Source organism: Cyprinus carpio, chromosome A13, assembly GCF_018340385.1.
Source record: "Cyprinus carpio isolate SPL01 chromosome A13, ASM1834038v1, whole genome shotgun sequence".
Classification (NCBI taxonomy): Eukaryota; Metazoa; Chordata; class Actinopteri; order Cypriniformes; family Cyprinidae; genus Cyprinus; species Cyprinus carpio.
The window spans coordinates 19149063-19173066 of NC_056584.1; the positions used below are offsets into that span (position 1 = coordinate 19149063).

The 24004-nt window shown below is 36.5% G+C and overlaps 1 pseudogene; it reads left to right on the forward strand.

Moving 5' to 3' along the window:
• The first annotated feature begins 3664 nt into the window (after positions 1–3664).
• LOC109064580 lies at positions 3665–23177 on the forward strand (annotated as a pseudogene).
• Positions 23178–24004: the final 827 nt, after the last annotated feature.

The window sequence follows — 24004 nt, forward strand, 5'->3', positions numbered from 1 at the left end:
TTTAGTTCATATTTTACTGTATTTTTACAACACTTGTTTATTTTATAACTCAGTTGCTTACTTGGGATTAAAAGTATACTACTTATACAATTATCAGTGTCAAACTAAAACATTTAATATTGTTGGTGAAAAAAATATATATCCAGACAGGTACTGTACACTCTTTAAAAAAAAATATTTATTGGCATGTGTGGTTTCATAAGACCTTTTTACTTCCATGGAACATTTCCTTTGCACAAAAAGGGAAAAACGTTTCCTTAGATTATTTAAATGTTCTTCAAACTAAGGGGGGAAAATGGTTGAATCACTGAAAGGTTCTTCGGAAATCCCAAAATGGTATCACTACGAAAAACCACTTTTAAGATCGTAATTTTTTTAAAGTGTAGCACCCCCTAAAACTGAAGCAGTTTATTTAATCTAGCTGTTTCTGCATTGAAAAAAAGGCTTTTTGTTTCATATCTGACACACATATTGCACATGTATACACAAAAAATGCAAATGAGATTTATTTTTTTTCACATCGGTTTTCAGCCACTTTAAATTGTTATTTAAATTTTAAATAAAAATCTATTATTTATTTATATATTTATTTAAAAATAACTTTACAGCCCTAATAATCCGTCATCAATTCTTTTTTATCCTTTTTAACAACTCAAAATCATGTGCACCCCCATGGAGCCTGATTAAGGATACCCACTGGGCTTTACATATCCTTGATTGGGAATCATTGGATTAAATGGAAAATTTGCTGATGCTTAGTTGAGCAGAATGGCTTTTGAGTTTCTCACACAGTGCCATAATCTTTTGAAAATATTATTGGGAAATTATCAGTAAATTGAGGTTCCTTCTATTGCCTGTAATGCTTCTTTTATCATTTAAATAATTTTAATAGTGTGAGAGTCAAGCAGTTTGCTAAAGCTTAATAATGGAGGTTCTCCATATGTAGTATTTAATGAGAATTGTGAGCATAAAGGTAATATTTGTTGCATTATAACTTATTAAATTTTTAACTGAGTATTAGCTTTAAACTTTAGATTTTACAGTGATTGCTTTAAGTATTAGCTTTAAACTTTAGATTTTACAGTGATTGGCTGAATGTTATTGAAATGAAAATGCACCAGTCCAATATTTTACAGTGATTGGCTGAATGTTATTGAAATGAAAATGCACCAGTCCATTTGAGAAGGTCTAAATATTCTCTCTGTAGCTTTGTAATTGTAAGAGATTTGTTTTTTTCAGATCTGTGTATATATATCTGCTTTGCACAAATGCTGGAATTTGGAGAGAAGAGCCATGAGGTTTCTATGACGGCACTGCGTCTCCTGCAGAGGATGAAGAGAGACTGGATGCACACGGGACGAAGACCTGCAGGCCTCTGCGGAGCAGGTAACCATGGCAACCCTCCCCTAACTGTGCGACCTCTTTAATGATGTGAGCTAGTGAAGGGTTGCTTTGTTACATGCGCAAAAGTACATACACCATCTCTGAATCATCCACAGTTGGAATGTACGCTCCAGAAATCCTTTCCAGAATTCAAAGTTTTATGTCAGGAAACTTTTTAAGATAGTTTGGCATAATGTGTTATTAGATCAGCTTATGCATTTGAAGCAGTTCCCAAATCACCAATCAGTCTTGATGAAAGAGAATGATAACTGAAAGTGTTAGTTTTCTCACACTCACTGAGGCCTTTCTTGGCACTTTGAATTGCCTGAGAGATCCAGTGCAGCTAATTTCTAATGCATTTTCATCAATATCAGTTTTACTTTCTCACACTTTCAGTCTTGTGTAAACTTGACACAGTCTAATAAGACTGAGTTCCAGTAATTAAGTTTTTTAAATAACTGACGACTCCTGACTCTCAGTGTGAGTTCCCCTCCAACCCCCCCACCCCTCCACTGCATAACCTGAATAATTAATCTCCCATTAATCTTTTAGGAGCAGTGCTGAGAAAAGAGGAAGCATGAGCCTAAAAGAGTTTGTTTCGCAGTGAGGGATCAGAGACTTGAGAAAGAAAGGCAGGCCAACAGAGAGAATGAAAGAATGTGAGAAAGACCCAGAATGAAGACAAACTGTGAGTCAGGGAGAGCCGCTGAGTGTGATGAAGGCCTCAAGCTTGTTGAATAGTCCTCTTGTAGTAGCCAGAACACAGATTGGTTTGATATCCAGGGCTAACAGCAGAGGAGGTATCAGCTATTTTTTTTTTTTTTTTTTACACCACATGAACTTGAGCACAGGATAGCACTCGGTTTGATGTAGCTGACACCCCTGGACATGTAGGGAGAGTGGGGTAAAATGTGTCACCCCTTTTATCTGTCACAAGATTTTGCAGTTAGAGTATTTCATGTATTTACATGTTTTTATTAAAGATCGTGTAAGAGCTCTCATATACTGCTGTCTGTGATTGCCAGATGCATAGGAGAAAAGTAATAAGCATTTTTTTTTACACTTTCCTTTTTCCTTTTTTGTTTAAATGACAAAGTACTTTTTTTGTTTACGTGGAAGGGTCTGTATAGATCTAAAAATATTCACTATTGTTCAAAAAGTTTGGGGTCATTAAGATTTTTTACTTTTTTTTTTTTTTTTATGAAAGAAAGCTTCACCAAAGCTGCATTTATTTGATCCAAAATAAAGTTAAGAGTGATATCCAGAAATATTATTACAATTTCAAATAACTGTTGTACGTTTTAAAATGTAATTTATTCCTGTGATGGAAAAGCTGAATTTTCAGCAAGCCAATACTTTAGTCTTCAGTATCACGCAATCCTTGAGTTTATAAATTAGAAAATAATATTTCTGTCCATATTTGTATTTGAAATGTAAATAGTGTTTCACTTTACCACTTTTTGGATAGGTTAACCTTGCATTATTGTTTTTAATCTCATCTCTCCTTACTTACAGGACAGCCTAAATCAGAAGTGGCACACCTTACCCTATGTCAGATTAAGCTGTTGTGGGCAGGCAAATTTCAAGTCAGTAAAATAGTTTTGGAGAATGGCAATGATCCACAATGTCATATTTCTTATTAGTTCATCTTTTAGGAATCATTAAGCTTTAAAATTCTTCAGTGTCTTTTACATGCTTGCATGCTTTGGGGTGTTGGACATGCTTCAGTTTGTCAGGTAGTTCAGAAGTGCATCTGGCTCTTCATGTTTCTTTAATAAATCAGAGTGAAACAGGCATCAGGGGTTCTGCAGTATTGCAGGGGCATTTAATGTCTATTTGTTCTGCCTGAGATGAGTCAGTAGTGGGGGCAGGTACAGCAGACGCACTTTTCTGAAGCCCTATTAAAGTTTCATATTTGACTGTGTGTCCTCTCTCCTTTCTTTCGTTCTCTCTCTTTTTCTCTTGCCATTGGCTGAATGTGTATATGTTGTACCTACAGTTTTGTGTTTGTGTTCCCTGTAGCGCTCTTGGTTGCTGCCCGGATGCACGAGTTCCGTCGCACAATTAAGGAAGTGATTCGTGTGGTGAAAGTCTGTGAAGCCACACTAAGAAAAATTAGACAATAAAAATATCAAAAAAAATAAATAACCAATACCATAACTGTATTTTGGTGTTGCATATTTGGCGTTTCTGTTTATTGTCTTGACCCCTGGTGTGTTTGATTGACAGACTGAATGAATTTGAAGACACGCCCACCAGTGAGCTGACTATTGAAGAGTTCATGCGGGTGGATCTGGAGCAGGAGTGTGACCCGCCCTCTTACATGGCTGGACTCAAGAAGCAAAAGCTAAAACAGGTAACGCATCACATGGAACTTTAATTTAGAAACTTTAACATTTAAATCAGACAGTTTTGCAATATGTGCGATACTGTATGCGCAATATGTATACATCATTTTTTTCTTTCTGAATCCTTCCACAGATTGAGCAAGAGCTTGCAAAGAAAGTTGATGATATTGAAGGTACCTAGAAACATTTCAATCATGGGTGATTGAACAAACCTAATACATTGTGTTGTTGACGTGTTACATTGTGTGCATACACATGTATGTGCTCTGCAAAAGTCTCTTCAAATCATCAAAGCTGAATTATGCATCCTGTTCCAAAGATGGTACAGTGTTCACACACAATCCTACAGAAAAATACACTACCGTTCCAAAGTTTGTGCTTCATTAGAAAAAAAGTCTCTTCTACTCATCAAAGCTGAATTTATGTGATCAAAAATAAAGTAATAACAGTAATATTGCAAAATATCTTCACAATTTAAAATAAAGCTAGAAAAAAAAATAATAAAACTGAATTTTCAGCAGCCATTACTCCAGTCTTCAGTTTCACATGATTCTTCAGAAATCGTTCTAATATGCCGATTTGGTGATTAAATTTTTTTATTTTCTTCACATTTGAAAATTGTTGTGCTGCTTAATATTTTTGTGGAAACTGAGATACATTTTTTTCAGGAATATTTGATAAATTGAATGAACAGCATTTATTTGAAATAGAAGTCTTTTATATAACATTGTCTTTACTGTCACTTTTGATTGAATTAAATGCTTCCTTGTTGAATAAAATAATAAATTTCTGTGAAAAAAAATCTAAGTGACCCTACACACTTTAATTTATATTTAAATAATTTTTTTTTATAAATATACAAGTTTAATATTAGAATATGGGGAAGAATAAGTATGTGTATGAATTCTGGCAAAAGTGCTCCATGAGAACCAAAATTATTGGTGAATGACACCCAAAATGTTTGCGCTTAAAACAAATGATTATCTTGTTGTTAGAATTGCTCTTTGCTTAGTGAGAACTGCTGCTCTCACAACATTTTCTTCAGGAAATGGAGTGTAGCAGAAATTCTGTTTGTGTTGCTCTCCAATTAGCTCCTTGTTCAGCAACAGCCACAATCAGAGATCCAGTGCTTCCCCATGCGTGTTATCTCTCTCTCTCTAACGTAGTGATTACAGGAGGGAGCTAATTAAGACCACGAGCGTGGGAGTGTTTTGTGTGTGTGTCTGAGTGTCTCTTTTCATGCATGTGTGTTGACTTTACGGTAGTGTGTGTGCATGCATGTGTGTTACTGAGGTCAACTGTGTGTGTTTGTATAATTACTTTCTCCCCATGTCAGCTAGATCATAGCGAAGTTCAAAATCAAAGGACGAATGCATCTAGCTTCTTGTTTTAATTAGCAAAATAATTTAATTACAAAAATAAATGCACTTTTATTTGCATTCATGCAGCAATTTCTTTCTTTCATTGTACTCTTTTATTTGATGCTTCTGCAATGATTAATTTGTGATATGTGCATATTTTCTTTCTTGCTTTTTTCAGATGATATGATTTCCTTGGCATCATCCAGCATCATTGCTGGTGATGAGGAAGGAGAGGATGACGAGCTAAGGGCAGCAGCATCTCACCTGTGCAGTACTATATGTGGAGAGGATGGAGGGGACAATGAGCAGGAGCGAGATGGAGAGAAAGTCTCTCTGACCAAACGGCCCTCGTTAGCATTATTACCTGGAGCGCTGCCCACTGCAGCCAGTTTGGGCCTGCCCGAGTCCATCACCAAAATGGGAGAGGAAAAGGAAAATGGTAGGAGTATGATTTTTATTTTCACACTGCATAATTGCTTAATGCGCTTTAATTCCACAGTCACTTTTTATTATAATTTTTTTTTTTTTTTGCTGTCAAAACATTGACAAGGTACAAGCAGAGGATAAGTAATGGCATTGGAATGACCTTTGTGAAACATTAACATTAATCATCTTTCATTTAATCCACTTTCTTTCCATCTATGATCATTCCACATTTGCTCTTCACACTTTCACACATTTTTTCTGTTTAGTAATGAGTTTAAGAAGAGAAGTGGAACTGGAGTGACTCACTCCATTTCATACTCATTGTTCAGCCACACATTTGTGCTATCACAACATGAGTAGAGGAAGAACGGCACTGTAATCACTTACATGAATCCACTTTCATTCCACATTCAGTAAGTCTGTCATTTATGTTATTACATAGACATAGCGTAGCAGTTGAAAAGTAGAACTGGAGTGACTCTTTTCTAAACTCTCACTTTAATCCGGTATCATTCACAGTTAAGTCACATATCTGAGCTATTACAACATGTAGAGGAAGGAGTGTGTATCTGGAGTAACTCATATTCTAAATTTACATTAATCCACTTCAATTCCAAATTCAGCCTTCATTCCCACATTTGTGCTGTTATACCATAAATAGATGATGTGGAGTGACTCCTTTTTTTAGACAGTCCCATGAATCAATTTTTTTAATTTACTTTCATTCTAGATTCACCCATTTTTTTCACACATTTGTGCTGTTATGCCATAAATAGAACAAGAGGAGTGGAACTGGAGTGACATCTCTTATGCCCCTTTCACACTGCACGTTGGTCCCAGAAAATTGCCGGATCATCTTCTGTGTGAACGCAAACACGTCCCAGGATTGATTCCGGGATTGATCCCGCGTTGGGGACCTAGCAGCATTGCCGGGTTCAGTCCCGGAACGAGCTCTGTGTGAACAAAAGCCAGAACCAATGCCGTAAAGTGTGTGCAAACTGTAATGAAGCAGAGATCAGTTAACTCCTCACTATCCGCGCTGAAGCTGAGATCGTTCGCCAGCTTAAGTGAACGTTAACATGCCTAGCGTTTTCGACTCGTACATTACACGTCACATCCTGATGTCACGTGTCATTATGGGACCTTTACGGGTTGTGTGTGAACTCATGCACAGATTCCGGGAAATCACTGGCAGTGTGAATGAACCAAAATCTAATGATCTGGGAACAATTGCCGGGACACATTACCCGTGTATTATCCAGAATCTCAGTGTGAAAAGGGCTTTATAAACATTCACATTAATCTATTTTGTTCTAGATTCACCCCTCCTTCACACAGTTTTGCTGTTATGACATAAATATATGATGTGGAATGACTTCTTTTCTAGACATTCACATGAATCCATTTTTAATTCACTTTAATTCTAGATTCACCCTTGATTCACACAATTGTACTGTTATGACATAAATAGAGGAAGAGGAGTGAAACTGGAGTGACTTCTTTTCTAAAAATTCAATCTATACAGCATCTACACTATAGCGAGAGTTTCCCAGGCTCTGGATAACAGAGCTCAAGAATTACTTAATTATCTGAAATTATTGTGTTAACATTTATGGTTGTTGCGTTTACACTATATAAGAGCAAGAGAGAATATTTTTTTATTGATCACAGGCAGAAAAGCTGCAGCTGGTACACTCCTGTGTATAGACTGCTGGCAGGTTGTCAGATTGTGTGATTGGCTGTGCGAGCAGGTTGTCATGTTTTCAATTGGTTGTGGTGATTGTGGATGATTTGTATGGGGCGGAGGAAGAGGAAGCCCCCTTCCACTCTTTGAAGGACTAATTGAACACAACACCTTGTCATTAGCGCACTGTCTTTCATCCACCCACTACGGGTATCTATGTGTGAGTTGATTGCCTGTGAGACCCGCTTGAACACTGTGTGTATATTTTGGTTTGATTTTTGAGTGGGGTTCAAGAAAAATCAAGACTCAGAGAGGAGGTATTTTTAGTTCTTTTGTTTTGCCCAGTTTCTGTGTAAACTCAACTGAATGCCTCGAAGATCTGCAGCAATATGTCATTTATTTCCCTCAATTTTCTCATTTCATCTCAGTGATTTTATATGGGCACTAACAACATGGCTGTGTGAGTGTGCACTTCTGTCTTGGTTCTGTCTGCTTCAGCCTTTTTCTGTCTATTTTCTCTGTTTATTTTTAGGTAGGCTCATTGTTCCATTCCAGACAACAAGATGCTTGTTAGAGTGTTCTAGTTCTTCAGTGTGAAAATGAGAGGAAGCTGGATGTTCTTATTTAAAAATGCAAAAATGTTTGTGTGATGTGAGAGTATATGTTGCATCAGAGAGAGAGAGAGAGAGAGAGAGAGAGAGAGAGAGAACTTATCACCATCATTGGCACCATTGGTCTTGTTCTTCATAATTTACCTTAAAGGGATAATTCACACAAAAATTAAAATTGTCATCATTTACTAACTAATGTCATTCCAAGCCTGTTTGATTTTCTTTCTTCTCTACCACACAAAACTTATTTTTTGTGTTGATAACCAAATACTTTTGGTAATCATTGATTTCCACTGTGTGGATGAAAAACTAAGACATTTCTACACAAGAAAGTCAGTCAGGTTTGTACCAACATGGGGTGAATAAATTATCACAGAATTGTAATTTTTGGGTGAACTATCACCATAACTTGTTTAACTAAAATGGCCCTATTATGCCATTTTTAAGGTTCCTAATATTGCTTTGGGAGTCTCCTACAATACTGTAGGTTTACATGCATTCAAGGTCAAAAAATGCTTTAGTTTTCTCAAAATATGCATTTAATTATCAACTCATTTTCCAACGATTCTCAAACAATTAGTTCGAAGCAGTTCTAAGATTCGGTCTCTCTAAACCCCTCCTTTCCATGAGCATACTGTGTTCTGATTGGTCAGATGGCCAAGTCTGTCGTGATTGGTCTACCACGTACAGCACGTGTCGGAAACAATATGCCCATTGCCAGTTCCGGATTTTGAATGCTCAACAAAAAATATAAACATCTGTTGTTTATCATACTTACAGGTTGAGATTCAGTGGAGCGAGCTGGTCCAAATAAATTGGGTACTAAGCCATCTTTCAGCCTAATCTTTTGGGAGAGTAAATAAGACAATTTCATTTTCACAGCGTAGGACACAGCATTTTCTCAACATGAGCAAGCTACAAGTTGTTTGCGGCCAGCCAGCATAGAACAAAGGCAGACATTATGCAAATGTGAGAGCCTGTGATGTGTAGCCCTCACAGAAGTGGGATTCAAATTACTGATGACTCATTTAGGCTGTTGAGAGTCGATATTTTTCTTTTGGGAGACAATAACTTTATCGTGCACTTTCGGCTTTACAACTTTGCAGATTTGTTTACATTCACATACAGCTACATTACACTATGCATGAAAGGCAACATTGGCATGAAATGGCATATAAGGGGCTCTTAATATTACTTATTTAAATTATTCAATTTTATTTTAATTTATCAATTCCTACGGTTTACGTTACTCAACACTGTTAATTTATTTCCTCATAAGCTGTGTTTTAAATGATTTACTGTACTTCCTTTTACACTGCATATTACATAAATTTGACACTTTACACAAGTGTTAACTTTATTTTTTTATTTTTTTTCTACATATACTATAAAATTATGAATACTTGTTTACTTTCTCACAATTTCGCTATGCTTGAAATATGTTGGCAATATAAACATACAGTTTTTGCTATGCCAATAAAGGATACTCAACTGAAATTGTGTGAGAGAGAGTAATTTTGTTTGAAGGTCTCTATCCTCTCCTCATCCTGTCTTTTCTAAGGTCAGTCCTCTTCTGTGAGGATGTCAGAAGGGTTTCCCTTGTGTGTGTTTGTGTGTGTAGAGAGAGAGAAATCCAGTGCTGCTGTGTAATGCGGTGTAATGCTCTGAGGGGGTGTAGGACCTGTGATCTTAACAATACCGCAGTGAGTGGAAGTCTCCAGATGGTCACTCACTGTCCTCCATGGCCCCCTTGCTGACCACACAGTAGGAGATGCCAGAATCCCTATGTGCTTCTGTTTGTTTTTCTTTTTTGATCAGTCAGTCTTTTACATTTATTTCTGTCTAATTTCTATTCCCTTTGCAAAATGTTACTGTTCACTGTTTGCCTGTAACATAAAAAAGTGGATGGATCGTGCCCTTCTCTTTTCATCTGTCAGAATCTCTTTGGATCTTCAGAGCAGGATGAGAGAAAATACTTGTTCATTTACACTAGGAAAGAGGAATAAAGTGGGAGGAGATAGATGAGAGGAGGGGACGGAGAGGTGCCTTTCAAAGGAGAATGAAAGACAGACTAAGTGTGTGAGTGACATTTATTCTTCTTGTTTGCTTTGAACACATCCTATGGACAGCTGTTGGGGGTTTGTAAAGGACAGATGGGCCAAAAGTGATGGTAATTTACATCCATAAGGCCTTTATAATGCACACAGATGTGCCTTTGTTAGTCTTTATAACTATGTTCATAAATAGTGTTTAGAATAAAGACACAGATCACATGGTTTTGAGGTGCTGTGTCCATTTGTAGGTCTTTGAGTCTGGGTGAAATAGCTAAAAAATTGTGTGTGAGGTGTGTGTGTGTGTGTGTGTGTGTGTGTATCTATAGCTATATCTATATCTATCAATATACATAGATATAGATATTCAGTATATAGAAATAGATACACACACAGTTTTTTTTATACTTTTATTCAGCAAGTTCAGCATTGATCAAAAATGTCAGAAATTTCTATTAAATTCTGTTTTAAAGTTCCTATCCATCCAATATACCCAAGAAAAATGTGTTTTGTATTATGTAAATGGTTTCCACAAAAATGTTAAGCAGGACAACTGTTGAACATTGATAATAATAAGAAATGTTTTGTGAGTGGTACTGTACATATACTGTAGTCATATATAAATATCAAATTTTAATTCTCTCATGAAAGCTTATTAAAAATCTGTGCAATATTCACAGTGTAACTTCGAAATCTACATGAATCTCCAGCAATAACACATGAATGTATAATATTAAATTTATCACCAAACCATAGTTTTGACTTTAAACTAGAGTATAATTTGAAAAAAAAACTATTTTTTAAAGCTGTGAAACTGTTGTCATAGCAACATTGTACTAGTTTTAGTGAAGTTTTCAAAATGACATTTAAGATTTATAATGTTTACATTTATATTTATAATGTTTTCTTATTTTTCCTGCTGTATGATTTATTCTCTTTATCATTTTAATCCTTGTCACTCATTTATTGATTTGTTTTCTCCTAATGAAATGCACTGTGAAGCACTGACAGTGATGTGATGTCATCTGACGGGGCGCTGATATCTGTGTGAAATATGACATCATAAAAGTGTGACTGACTGACAGACGTGTGGAGAGGAAAAAAACAAATGACTGTGGGAGGCCCGATCCATGTGACAGACAAGTTCACTGTTCCGTTAACATACACTGACAGAAAAATCTGTTTGCGGACGGACCCCCGTGAGGCTGTTTTCCTGTCTAGATTTAACACCTGAAGGGCAACCGAACGTGTGAGAATGGGAAATCTCATGAATAAAGTCTGTTCAAATCTTTTTCTCTCTTCTCCTTTCTGCTGTTACTTTTATATTATCACTTTATTGTATGAAAATTTGTCTTAACCTCCCCCATTTTTGCTCTGTGTATATACAGTAGAGTGTGAAAAAAACACATGCACATATTTTCTCTCTTGATCTCTCTTTCCAGCCTCTGGGCGATATATAGACAGTTGTAGCAGGTGTGCGAGTGGGGTAGGGGTTTCCCTGGGGAAGTCACAGGGGTAAGAAGAAGTCAGTTTTTTAATGGGCCTGTCTTTAATGGGCCTCTTCACCTCCAGAAGAACCCCACCCCCTCCACCTCTCTCTTTCCTTATCTCTGCATCTCCATTGTATATCTTTTCCTTTCCCTGGGCTTTAATGCTTGTTCTTTTGACCTGCCAGTCAGTTTGAGTGACATTATCAGATGATTACGTTTGGTGAGCTTCTGCATGTGCTGAAGAGTGAGAATTGTCCAGAGAGAGAAAGAAAGAGGTGTCCGTCTGGTGATATCTGGAAATATCAGTACGTCTTTAGTCAGACACCGTGCTTGACGCTGAACAGGTGTTGGTGTCAGTGAAACCTCTGGAGATGAGGGGAGCCTTTGAACTCTTTCTGAATGCATGCAGAAACGCTAATGTCTAGGTGGACAACATCATTCAGCAATTTAGCCTCAGGATGGAGAAGTTTTTAGATTTGAAGAACAGGGGAATAGATGAAGGAGAATGATTAGTGTCAGATGGAGTCTGTCATTTGTTGTTTCTCTCTGTAATTTTGTTGAACTTGGCTCCTTTTTTCTGCTTCTCAGGGTTTTTTTTTTGCCTCTGTGATTTGCAGGTGAGGTTAAAGGGACAGTTCACTCAGAAATGAAAATTATCGTTAACTCACTATGTGACTTCAATTTCTTCTGTGCAACAAAAAATTATAAATTTTGAAGATTATATTCATACCTTTTTTTGTGCTGTGAAAAGTTGCTAAAAAAAAGCTTTAAAAACTTGAGCATTTCACTCAGATTTGTATTACAATAATTAAGAAAAGACGATCACAATTTCTATTTCATGCCGATTGAGATTTAGCATCATATTACTTTTAATATTATCATGTTACTTGAAGACTTTAAATATAGTGCGTGAGTTGTATAGACTACATCTATGGTGTTTTTGCATCCTTTTTGAACTTTGAATTCTTCAGTCCCCATTAATTGTAATTGCAAGCTAAAAAAAAAAAAACTTTGAGTGGCAGTACTCATTACCAATTTGTACTGAACAAAAAGTAACACTATCAGTTTTTCTACAGGTATATTTAACAGTATAAGTCCCTAAGTGCTGTCTGACTGACATGCAGCTGCTGTCGAACCCTCATGCATAGGCATATGTCTTCAGGTAGTGCGGCTGTGCATGTGAACGCTTTAAATGTTATTTTTAGTTAATGCCTTTCCTGGCAAGCTGCACACAGTTGGTTATGTCCTAAGTAAATGAAATCAGATTTTACAAAAAACAACATTTGAACATGAACACAGTGTTAGGCCTAATGGGAAAGACAGAGACTGCACTGCTGGGTTTTATTACAGTTTTGCTTCTCTTTATTCAGCTACTATTCTTGAATCCAACTGCACCTAGTAGTCTCTCTCTGGTGTGGTTATATTTTGCCCGTTGTAACTAATCTCTGTTATTCATGGTCTCACCACATCACACACGTGTGAATCATGGCACAGTGTGTTTTAATGTGCAGTATTGGAGGACTCTGTGTGTGTGTGTGTTGGTTTAAATGTGTTTTGTCTCTGCGTGTTCAGATGTGATCAATAAGAGGAGGTCAGGTTTCTTGACTCATGGGATCTGCTGGCATTGAGGGCCCCCTGTTCAGGAGCGAGAAAAACAGAATTTCCCTCTCTTTCTGTGCTTTTTTCCCCCAACCCCTTTCCCAATACAACACATGAGAGAGAGAGAGAGGGATGCTCTATAAAGTGAACTTCTGAAGCGTTGCCAACAATCTCCAGGCAGAAAGAAAAGAGTAAAGTTGGGGGAAGGGAGGAACTGGACCTGGAAAAGAGGAAAAAGACGGAAGGCAGAGGGAGAATAATCCTGGAAGTTGCTAGTGTAGAGCCACTGTTATAATGATCCCAGCAGCCCCAGTGGACTTTCCAGTAAGATTTTCTACAGGGCAGAAACCACAGAGAAACACACCTACATATTCGAGTTTATTTTGCTATGTGATTTTGCTGAAGGACATTTTATGTGACGGTTTTAAGGTTAGACTGCAGTGGGATTTTCTGTATATATCCACTAACCTAATTGAACAACTAGCTAAGAAAATGTTTTTTGAATGGCAGCATAAATATAAATGCTGAAGCTTTCATTACACGTAATCAGCATGTGTTTCTCCTTAGGAAAGTGAAACTTTAAATACACTTTAATTATGTGGAGAAAACATAAGGCGAGACACTTTTTCTTTTGCCAAAGCAGCGAATGAGATTCACAACATAAATGTTTTGTTTAATATAATTGAATTTTTTGAGCACTTTTATTTTAAGCGATAATATATATTTATTTATTTATATGATAATTAAACTGGGTAGTATCTGTGCACAAATTTATTCAGTCTTTTAATGTTCGCATGTCTACAAATAAAATCTTAAATATTTAGGAACAGTCTTTGTTTTTCAGATGTGGAGGCAGAAAATGGTGAGTTAAACCTCAACGGTATCGATGAGGATGAGATTGATCGGGTGAGTTTTGACCTCATTATGGTAACGACATAATAATTTGCTTTGAAAGCAAATAGAGAGTTACATAAGCTCATGTTTGAAGTCTTGTCCACTGAGAGAATCAGCGTCATTGTGGTTCTATAAAGTTTAAATCGGGGATAAGATTTTTTTTATCCAAAAATGAATAATGGGATTGTATTAGAATAGAGTGGAATGAGATATGTTGCAATTTATATGTTGTCTCTTCAGCTCGTCCAGCATGACGTGAGGGATTATATATTGTGTTCCTCTTTTTTCTCGTAGTATATCCTTAATGAGAAGGAAGTTAAGGTGAAGATTGAACTGTGGATGCTTCAAAATGCAGACTACCTCAAAGAATAGAAAGGTGGAAGAGATTGAAATGTCCCATTTCTTCATTTTTTTACCCTTGACAGGTTCATTTGAATCTAGTTTGGAACACTTTTGTTAAAGCTAAGTGTTTTTTCCTTCAGAAAAGGAGCAAAGAATAGCAAAGGAAAAGGAGGAGGGTACATATAAAGAGCGGAAGGTAACAAGGCACTTCATAAATGCAGATCACAAATGGATCACAGGGTCACAAATGTATACGTGTTTACTTTCTTATTTTTGTGTTATCTTAAAGCCTAAAAAGAAGGCACGGAGGTGTGAGCCCATCAATGCCAGCACTGCAGACGAAGCCATTGAAAAGATGTTGGAGCATCTCCACTAAAATAAACTACGATGTTCTGAAAGACTTGAACAAATCCAGCCCAAAAAGTCTCACTCGCCAGACTGAAGATGCTTCAGCCGGAGCCAAAAGAACCCCCGCGGACCGCCAACGGAAACCCCAACTGACTTCACCCAAGATTGGCAAAATTATCAGCAGCTTTGGCAAGAGGTATGGAACTGTAGGAGAAAGGTTTCTTCTGTCTTGATTTATTTCTGTTTTTCTCTCACTCCCTGCTTTTTTGGATCCCCCCCCCACACACCTTTAATTACACATTCTGTTCTAAAAAATCCTTTATACTACATAACTTGCCATCTGTCCTAGAAAAATCCTACCATCACAGTCTAACCCCACATCCTTCCCAAGAATGTGAAAAAATCTCTTCCGTATAAAAAGTTTTTTTTTTGTCCTAACTAGCTGCAACTGCAGTGAGTGACTAGACATTTTGTTGTTTGATTTTGTTTCTATTACTTTTTTGTGTCAACCCGGGTTGCCCCTCCCACAGAAAAATCTTATTGGTCTAAAAACACACTCTGCATAGCTGTAAATTAAATCTGTTCTGCAAAACATCCATGACAGCTGTTGTCTATGCTGGCAAATAATAATGACCACTTGATGTGTAGCCTATTATATAAATAATTTTAATAGCATGGCCATTCAAAACCCGAGGGTCTACCATGTGCATAGTAGAGCGATCATCAACGCTTTACTATTAAGTAAACACAGATTTCGGATACCAGTTGTGTCTAAAGTGAATGTAAACAGACGGGTCAAAAAATCGGATATGGTCAAAAGATTTGATCTGTGCATAAAGACTTAGAGTGTTGATGTGGACAGTCTAAAAACAGATCCACTCCTACTGAGACGCCCTGATTTTTATTTGTTGCCCACACCCCTTTTTTAGGCTCTTTCCTGTAACCAACTCAGCTCTTTTTCTTCTCTATGCTAACTATAGACCTATGGATACACAATGGCAGGGTGCAAGACTGTAACTGTACTTATTCTATCTTTATATATTTTCAAATGAAAACAATTTTTTGTTTGTTTTACCATTTTACAATGTTTAAAAAAAGTGAATTTGCTACACAGAGTCTGTCTTCATTTTATAAATAATTGAAATAATAGGTAACAATAGTTTTGTTAAAGAAAGATTTGAGGTTTACTTCAGCTTAGTAACAGCAAGCAATCTAATAAAATTAGCCTATAATGCGGTAATGCTTTTTGTTTTAATGTTTTCCATTCGGCGTTAGACACGCATGTCATTCAGATCACATGTTTTTGTGGTTATACTGGTTATGGTCTTGATGCTGGTTTCTGCTGCTAATATAGCATCTTATGAATAATATCATGGTATTACCATGGTTTTTGGTCCTCAAAAAAATTATTTTGCTTATGAGATTTATAATGTGGCCCTCTTTTTTTTAAGTACCTCTGAGTACCATGATAAAACTGTGGTGTATGAACAGTTAAATTAAGGACCACAGTGCATATCCTGATTCCACACTTCACAACACTTTCTGTAGCAGCAGTCATGAAGATGTACTGAAATCTTCATCAAAACTGTAAATTCCCATTTTTTTTTTTTTTTTTTTTTTTTTTGGAAAAGTTAAGTAGGATCTCACTCATGACCCTCAGATGCAAAATCTCTTGAGCTTTGTGGGTCGGGCTGCAAGTGTGAAAGATTCTTATGTTTGTTTCTCTCTCTTTTTTATGTCCTTTACACTTTTGTGCTCTTTAGTACAGGGCAGGTCTGTCAAGAATAGTCTGGGCTAAATTAACCGTGGGTGTGTGTGTGTGTGTGTGTGTGTGTGTGTGTGTGTGTGTGTGTGTGTGTGTGTGTGTGTGTGTGTGTGAGAAAGTTCCATGCATATGGTCAGTCAGAATAACTCTGTTCTGCTCTATATTTGGTCTCTAAATGCTGGTATGGAACACATTAAAGGTTAGAGCACATATTTAAAGTGAGGCCTCACTGCTTGGTACCCTCCTTTTTGTAAAATGTGTGTGTGTTGTACTACTGTGGTGTACTCATTTCCATTCATGCTATTAGTCTTTGGCTGAAGGCTCTTCTAGGTTGTCATTAGTCATGGATATATTCTCTCTTTAAGGAGAGGCTCTTGGTGGCCCTGCACAGAAAATGTGCTTCACCTTCCATTTGTCTCTGACACACTGAGGCCAATATCATGGAACAATAAGCACCTCTCTCTCTTTTTTCTCTGTCTCTCTCTTTGAGTGGCCAGTTTTATCTGTGTGTAGTGTTTTTCTTATTGAATGAATTCTTGAAGTGAACAGGATAGGTCTGTTGAATCATTCATTCTGAAAGTAGGTTTTGTATTTTTTTTTCTGAATGGAAAGGTGAGCAATCTGAACATCCTTTTAAAAGCCATTACACTGTTACCATGCCAATCTCGCTCTCTCTTTCCCAGTTTTTCTCCTTTTCTCACTCATAACAGCCTCTAACAGTCTTTTTACTGAATGGAGTCTACCTGAACGAGTGTCTGTATTATTCAGTGACTTGGTTTTTACAGCTCAAAGATGACCCTCCCTTCCTTTTTTCATTTTTTATTCATTCTTTTATAGACTCATTCATTCTTCAGGTGGGCAATATAGCTAAAAAAAAAAAAAAAAAAAAAGGCTGAACAAACAATAAACTGAACATTGTTTTTAGGTATTGAACGATATTTAACATATTAAAGATATATTGAATATTGTTCCAAAAAATTCTGAAAAAAAAATAAATAAAAATAATACAAATTTGATATATAAAAGATATTGAATGTTGTTTTGAAAAACATCTGGGAATAGTGTGCGTGTGTGTGTGTGCGTGTGTGTGTGTGTATATATATATATATATATATATAATTTTATTTTATGCAACAGTGTAACAATACATAAATAGGACAAAAATGTACATATGGTTTTAAAAACATTTAATAAATTACAAAGGCTTTCATGAACAGTTTTGACAAACTAATCATTAAATAATACACCAAATAATACAACATAATAATAATACACAGAACTGATTAGGAAACATAATGGCCAAATAAAACTATTTTAATCAATGTGATATTCACAGTGCTGCTTATTTTTGCATTGAGAAACAAAGTCATTGAAAATACACTGTGATTATTTAATATATAGCACAACCCTAACTCATTGTTTTTTCAGGCTCTCTTAAGAGGTTCCCAGTCCTATTTCAGCTGAACCTGAATTTATCACAGAAGCTCAAATTAGTGCAGTTCAGTGTGTGTGTGCATGTTCTGCTGACAGTAAAGCCATTCAGTCCACCCTCTGTGACACACTGAGGTATTGTGTACTGTTATACACAAACACACACACATAGACACGCAACCTCCCTTTTCGGCCTCTCTTCTGTATTTTTACAGCATATTCCTGACATCCCGCAATTACCTGAACATCTACCCATCTGCCGGTCTATTCATCTCTCCATGCTTCCGAACCTTAAATTTAATAAGTCTCTCACGTTCTCTCACTCTGTCATCCAGCAATAGCCTATATAATTGCCCCCTGCTGTTTTAACCCTCTCTCCCTCTCTCTCCTCCCACCTTTTCTGGTCATTTTCTTGTCCTCTCAAATACCCACAGCTCAGCATTTATCCGGAACCATGGAGACTACAAAGAGTGTGAGTGTTTGTGTAAGACAGTGTTCATTTTTTGCTGAAATGAAAAGGTTTTCAATAGAGTTAGAGGTAATGATGTGTAAGAACCTGCGATGGATTGCGCTCATTTTTGCAGTCCCCTGCTTCTTTGTTCTTTCAACACTTCCTCTGTATCCATATATGAGACCTTCTCATGTTAGACATTCACACCTGGAGTGCCAGAAATCGCCATCTCACACCATCACACATCTGGTAATTAAACAGTCTCCCCGTCTCGCTCTTTCAGACAGATGTTATATACTCTCTTCCCATTTTTTTCCTTTCTTTCTCTTGCTTCCGTCTCACTTCCTCTGAGGATCTTTCTGCTGTCGGCTCGAAGTTTCTTACTTAATCAGCTTACTTTCAGAAAACCTGCATCTCTAGAGAGAGAGATGGAGAGGGGAGAGGTAAACTGTCTGCGAGATCAAAGAAAGTTGGGTTTTTCTCAAGGCTGAATTGACCCAGAAATGAGAGGAAGTTTTCGTCATCCTTGAGGGAAAAAGAGACTGTTATCTTTGCCTGGAACCAAGGCATGCTTCTGAAATGAAGACACCTACTTTTTAGGCAGTGTTTGCTCATGCTTTAATGCACTCGGCAGAAATAGTGTCAACCTGGTGTCATGCACCTTCAGCTCAATAAAATAAATGGCTCTGTTGACATCAGCCATTTAGTCATACACTGAACGATTTATAATGTTCTGTGAGAAAGCAATAGAGTCATCACAACCACAAACCAAAAACTCTTGAATGAGGTCATCATTACTAATGGTGAGAGGAAAAAAATAGATATCAAAATAGATATTTGATATTATTTTCTCATAGTATTTTAGTGATATTCTCAAATAAAATTGGAACTAATGAAGAAACACTGAATTTTTTTGTTCAAACTAAATCCTAAAGTTGAGTATAATTCTGAAAAGCACCAAGGGTTAATTCTGATGGGAAAGAAAATCGAGTAGTGGATCACAATATATCAAGTTTTGAATAACAGCCACGAAGAATCACAATATTATTGTATTGTGACCCAGATATCAATATGCTGCATCAGCAGGTCCCTGGTTCCCACCCTTAATCATTATTGTTGTGTTTGAATAATTGACCCACTCAGTGGTATGAACAGTTTATCAGTCCTTGACGCACATGTGAATCTGTGTGTGTGTGTGAGGAACAGACTGTTTCTCAGGAATAGAATGTTGTCGCTGTGTTTTGGCTTTGGCTGCTTGTTTTCATGCCAAGTACCACACTGCTCCCTGTCCCAGAATGCACTGTAGCATCAATAGGACACTCACATGCTGGGTTGTGAAGGACTGTCAACCACGCATGTCTGTCTTACTGACTGAGAATCTATCTATCTGTCATCTATCTGTCTGTCTGTGAGAGAGATGTTTGAGTTAAGTTTAATATGTGCATTTGAGTAGATTCGGGACAGCTTGTGGTTATATAAAAAGAACTGCTCCCAATCAGAGCTGAATCTCATTCAGATGTATTATCAGGAGAATCATATGATTCTGATTAGCGTTTATTTATGCTGCGGGTTTAGTGCATCAAATCCATACCTCATTAACATATCTTACATTCGTTGGAATAATGAGTAAACTCATTATTCGAACTGTGCCACTGCACGTTGACTTGCAAATACTGAGATGTAAACTGTGTCTCTGGATTCTTCTGTGCTTGTCCTGCCCCCTCTTTCTCTGTCTGTCTCTCGATCTCCCCCTTCTGTTGTCACTTGAGCTGCCATGCTTATTCCACTGGGAATTTTACAGTGAGAGATTTGAAATAGACTGTAAGACTACTTCACCACCTATGAAAATGTGCTAGACTCACAAATGTTATTGTTATTCATGAATTTTGGTTCAGTGAATACATTTTTACTAAATATACAGAGTGACATTTCATTGTGAAGCAGGGGGGTTTTAGTCTCTCTGTGGGTCCGTAAACTCATGCTTTTCTGGGTTGATAGAATTTAATTACGTACATTTTGGGAATTAATTTAAATAATGTGTCAAGATTTGCATTATAATAAGTTAGTGATTTAAGCAGTGTAGTGAATTGAAAATAACAGAGCTGAGGTAAATATTGAGTTTAAAGGGCTGGATAGTATGTAAGTTTTGACCTTGTGTTTCTGTGTCAACTTTTGTTTAAGATTCAGATAAAAAAAAAAAAAAATCCCTGAGCAGCTTTTGAAAAATAAGTCGTTCTCTTAATGATCTTGTCTATATGTCTTTTTCACTCTCTCTCTCTTTCTGTCTCCAAGGTTACAGCCCCTTGTATGTGCGCAACCCTCTAAGAAGCTGGCCCTCGATCAGGTGAGTGAATTTAAATCACCGTCCTTCCTACAAGCACATCCTTGACAGGCCTCTGGATATATTAAACCACTTTTCCTTAACCCTCAAATGGCCCTCTGGCCCAGAGCTTCACTTAGTTTATCTCTGGCGCAGGAAAACTGCATTAAATTGACCTAGAAACGGGTCTTTCCTTTTCATGTCTAAATTAAGAGAATCATTTTGATCCACCGAGCTGCTTCTAGATCAGCAGTCTAACTCTGAGCTGATACTCAAAGGCACCGGTTTGAGTTAGCATATCGTAAGCTAATGTACCACCTCGGACTGCAGCGGAAAGTGGGCCGCTGATGCCTGGACTCTGATGAGGCCTTGATGACACATGCTCTTTTCTCTCGATTCCTACTGATCCCTTGCTGGTGTTCTAGCCAGTAGACCACCGGAGCTCTTCAGTGGCTCTGTCACTCCCTCCGGCTGTCTCTTCCATGATGCTTCATCTTTGTGTATGTCAGAGTCCCTTGATCTTTTCTCCTCTGTCTTGTCTTATCTTGGTCTCTGGTCTTCCTTCTACCACTTTTAAACCTTTCTGTGTGTGTGAGTGTGAATACATAATCAATGCTCTTTTTGAACCCAGAGCAAAAATACTAGCTCCAGGGGTCAATAATCAGGTAACTAGGCAACCTCTTGCCATCACTTGGCAACAGGAAATGAAGCTTTGTGATTGATGGTATTTCCTTTGTCCTTCAGGGAAATAAACCGTTTGTAAATTCACTAACAAGGTTATCTGTTAACTCTGAAGCTAACTTGTGATGATAAGTGTTATCCTCATTTGTAGCAGCACGATAAAAGGAGCACACAGTCAGAGTTAATAAAGGGTGTTTTCTGAGTTGAAGTTACCAAATCCAAATGGACTCTTGACTTTATCAATACATGTCTTTTATCTTATTGTGCATAATTCATTAATGCTTGTTTTCTTAAGAGGAAACATATTCGTAATTGTTTTAATCACTTAAATATTTTGCTCTCAAGTCAAGTCACCTTATTTATATAACTTTATACAATAATTATAAAGCTTCAGTAAGAAATGACTCTATAATTGCTCTGCCTCTGAAAACACTTTCCTTTTTGGCTGACCTCCTAAATTCTTATTTTTCAACCCCTCCGCAGCCAGCCACTTTCATTATTCAATCAATTAATTCCACCCTACATTTTTATCCCTCACTGAATATCCTGTTTCACTTGGAAACACTTTGGATAATGGACACAAAATGAGCTGGGAATGTAATTTCATGTTGACTTTCTCTTTCTTTCTCTACTTTCAGAAAGGGATTGGTGCCCCAGTGGCCACTCCTGCTGCTCCAACCCAGAATGCTGTTGTTGTGGAGAGCGGACCAGTGGCGTATGAAGAACCTGTAGATGAAGAAGAGGAGGATGAGGAGGATGAACACTGTGTCAGTGCCGTGCAGTTAATGGGTGGCACTGGTATGTGATGCAATAAAGTCTGTCCTTCAACTTTAGGAACGATTTTGAACTTTTAATAAAAATGTATTCCTTTTAGACCAGTGGTATTTTATTATTATTTATACACTAGTATAGTATTTTAATATTTTCAATTGGTAATTAAAATTTTTCAGTTTTAATTATTTTTATATTGTCAGTTTTAATTTTAACGTTAGTAATTTTATGTGCTGTCATTTTTTGTTCATTTTACTTAATGTTTCTGTTTAGCTTTATTCTAATTTCAAATTTAGTGATTTTAGTATTTAAGCTTATTCTATATCAGTTAGTTGCCAGCACGACATTTCTAATTTTCATTAGGTTTAAGTTAAAAGTTATTTAATATTTATATTTTATTTCAGCTTTATTCTAATTAACAAAAATCGTTTTAGTTTTAATTAATAACAACATTGCTTTCGGGGCTTTCAACATTTTCTGATCCAGTCTCTCAATATATATATATATATATATATATATATATATATATATATATATATATATATATATATATATATATATATATATATATATATATATAAAATTAAAAAAAAGTTAGATTTTCTCCCTTACACTTCGTATTAATGTTGTTTTTCATCAGGAAATATTTTATGTGCTTAACAGATCATTAGCAAATGTTTATTCAAAAATGTCACATTATGAATATTTAAGAACCTATTCATATATAATCCTGGTTGAAAACTTTGGCTCCTTTTGACAGAAACATCTTCATTTTATGCTCTTTATGTTTATGTAGGTTTTGTTTTGAGTTGATGTAGTTTAGAAAAGAGCATTAAGTTTTGTCCTAACCTTTCTCCATTCCTCTCCTTCTGTGTACAGATTACGGCTATGATGTAGATGATGATGATGGCTTCTGAATCCAGTGTACCTGTGGCAGCACCAGTGAAGAGGACACACTAACACTTACCTTGCTGCTTATTCTGACCCCAAAACACAAATGCAACCTCCATCTCATTACTTCTAGTGTTCATGCTTATGTTTGCAAGATGAAAAGAAATAAAGTGAATTTTACACACAACTGAGGATGAAGAACGACAACTAAACAAGAACAAAGATCCCATATTCTTGCTTTTCCATATGTCTGTGTTCTGAGCTCATATGCACTAAGTAACTTAAACCCCATTTAAACTCACAGCACACAAACAGGAGTATGAGAGTAAATGTGTGTGTGTGTGTGTGTGTGTGTGTGTGTGTGTGTGTGTGTGTGTGTGTGTGTGTGTGTGTGTGTGTATGTGTGTGTGTGTGTGTGTGTGTGTGTGTGTGGTGACTGAGAGTGATGATTCTCTCTCTGGAGTGTGTAAGCCTGCTAGCTAACTGCATTACTGTGTGTTTTAGACTAATGATGACACATGATCTTGCACATCTAAAGCGATTAGCTCACACAAGGCTCAGTGTGCATGTACACATGCCTTAAATATGGCAGTATACAGACCTGGAATAGTACTGTGATGATTTTCAGAGCCAAAGTGTTATTCTTTAAATCAGATGTATCTTTATGTGTTTAGTATTCAGTTAGAGTGGATTACAGGTGTAAAATCAAATCAGTAACAGTGTTAAATTTTGTTCCACTGCTTGGCTGGCTTTCTAGTGCCTTTTTATTATTATTATTATTGAATTACCTTAAATTACCTAAATTATTAAATTACTTTTTTATTATTATTATTTCAGTAAAATGTTTAAATGCTACTCTGACTAGAATAAAATATTTTTTTATTTGATGTTTGCTGTTTTTCTGTTTTTGGAGACTTGGAAATCAATCCAAATGAGAATACTTGAAAAATTCATTCCAGATAGATGCTGTTAAAATGTAACTGGCTTGACCTTATTATCACTGTTAAATATTTTGAACATTTACAAAATGCAATATAATGGACTGATGTCAGAGAAATAATACATTGATTAGCATTTAGATAGTTTAGTATTGGTCTGTTAATGAGGAAAAACAGTGTTTTAATTGTACTACTTGTTTCAGAATTCTCAGTATGGTT